The following is a 2,789-nucleotide window of genomic DNA, read 5'->3' on the forward strand; positions in this document are numbered from 1 at the left end:
ACCCCGTTTCTTCCCGCGCCACTCAGTTACGGGTGTTTCAGTCTGTTTCAAAGCTTCGATATTTGCTTCGGCCATAATGGCTCAGTCAAGGACATCCACATACTTCAATAGTTTCAAAACATTGATCCTATCAAGGATTTCAACATTAAGGCCGCCTTCAAACTTCCTGGCCTTTTTGTAATCTGTATCAACCATGTGTGGTGCATAATGGGCAAGTTCTGTAAACTTTGTTTCATACTCTCCTACGGACATGGTACCTTGTTTCAGTTGTTCAAATTCAGTCACCTTTCTATCCCTGACACACTGAGGAAAGTACTTTTCGAAGAAGGACTCCTTAAATTGTGCCCAGGTCATGACAGTATTTGTATCACGGATCAACATCTACCACCTTCTAGCTTCTTCTTGTAAGGTGAAGGTAGCTAACAACACTTTATGTGCTCAGAGCACGGAAACACTTAAAACAATTTTTCTGTTTCAAGAACCCAAGCCTCAGCCTTTAAGGGCTCAAGGCCTCCCTGAAAGGATGACGGTTTCATCTTAATAAATTTCTGTGTCAAAGCTACGATATCATCATTAACAGGTGGCTCTGGTTATACTAGAGGAGGTAGGGGCTGTTGGTTCTGTTGTTGTTCTAGTCTTGCGGTTAGTAGTTCCACCATTCTCTCCAACCTCGCCATTCTTACCTCAGAGGATTCAGTTTCATTAGTAGTGCTTGCATTATCCATTTCATTATATGCAACATAGTAATAATAAACATAAAGTTGCATACTTTAAACATTTAAACATAAGCAGTTATATGTTTCAACAGATTAACACATATTCATGTCATGTCCACACACACTTTTCATGCTCATGTGATGCCCTAATTGCTTTTCTAGGACACCCTATAGCTCATTTGGACATGTATGTGCGGTATAACTCGTGGTTAAGTATCGCTCTGATACCACTCTGTCACGACCGAAACCCGCCCCTATGGGTTTAGTACCGTAACCGGCCAGTAATCCGAGATTACCGAAGGCCTACTTAACAGTCAAACAATAATACAGAGTACAGGGGCATGGCGGAAGCTAAAACAGTAAATAGACAATGTCCAATGAGCTGTGACAGTCTGTATGCAAAAAGACTTTTCATATATATCTATATACAATCAGTACCAAGACAGTATGTACAATGTATACAATCATTCAGGACAGGGACTTAATCCCTATTAAACAGTACAGTACAAAAACATTCAGTCTAAGCAGTAGTTACATAACAGATACAAAAAGGGAAAAAACTAAAACACCCCAAAAGCCCTGGCTTGACAGGCTCGGAACCTCGCAGTGAGGCACAGTGGTTGGCTTAACAAAACTGGAGTTTACCCCGACGCTTCTAGCAACGATCCGGTGCCTATACAGCTACATATATATATGAACAGTGAGCTAAAGCCCAGTGAATAACATAATGCGTAAAGAGGTTAAGAATGAATGTCCTTACAGTATTGAAAACAGTCAATTGATTCAGTATAACAGTCATTCAGTCATTACAGTCATATGTGGTAAATCCAGTAGCAAAACAGTATAGTAGGTCTTATTAGACCGAACAGTTAGTTGATGGCCATCATATCAGTAAACAGTAGTGGTTCCAACGTGGGAACTGACAGAGATCTCTGTGACAATAGCAGTACAACACAGTAACAGTAGGTTGCTAAGGATGCCACAATACAGTTCACAATTAGGACAATATTCATTCAGTAACAGTATCATTTCAGAAAATAGTACAGTTCAATTGTTCAGAAGATAATCATATTTGAACATATATTTACACAGTTGTTACTCACAGAGTTCTGGGCTACAGTTAAACTAGAGCACGTCCTCAAATGCCAACCCTACACAGTTACAGAGTGAACACACACTAAGCTATACAGTTGGGAAAATAGTAACTTAATCCTTAATTTGCCTCGGTGTGGTTCTACATCTATATCCTCATTAAGATACCTTAAACTAGGCCTAAGAATGCCTAGAATGGAATGAGGATGCAAAGATGCACTTTAAAAACATTTTCAGAATTTTTAGAAAACATGGGTCTCATTCGAGCGTGGGATTCCCCGCTCGAACGGACATGCAAACAAAAGACTCCGCTCGAGCGTAAACTTTCACGCTCGAGCATACTGAAAAAGTACTGGATGTGTGAAAATCACGCTCGATTGGGCGCTCGACACCCGCTCGAGTGTGTGACACAAGTCCTCGCTTGAGCGTCCAATACCCCGCTCGAGCGGACTGTAAAACAGTGCAAAGTGCTGGGAGCACGAATTTCACGCTCGAGTGCCAGTCACCCCGCTCGAGCGTGAGTTCAAAATCTGGAATTCCCAGATTTGAATCTCAAGCTCAAATTCAACTTCAAATGTAACAAATTCGATTTCTTTAGGCCCATTTCCTGGAAAACACTTGTAAATACATAGTATGACATGATTCAAAACTCAATTTGTAAAATCAAAGCCCAAAGGTGAGGGAATTAAACCCAATTTCAACCAACATTTCAAGAACATGATGAATGTGTAACATGCATGAATTCAACAACTTCAAAGCTTCAAAAGCTAGCTCAATTGAGCCAATTCTTTCCAAAACATGATGAAATCATGGACTATACCAATAATATGAACATGCATGTACCAAATTCCATGTAGTCAATCTCAAAATGCTAGGATATAAGCATGCATGCATGGAATGAGCTTCAATTCAACATATAAGGACCAATTCTAGGCTTAAATCACTAGAGGCTCATGAACCATGCAAGAATCAACTCAAATA

Source organism: Camellia sinensis, chromosome 9, assembly GCF_055761805.1.
Source record: "Camellia sinensis isolate YWXY chromosome 9, ASM5576180v1, whole genome shotgun sequence".
Classification (NCBI taxonomy): Eukaryota; Viridiplantae; Streptophyta; class Magnoliopsida; order Ericales; family Theaceae; genus Camellia; species Camellia sinensis.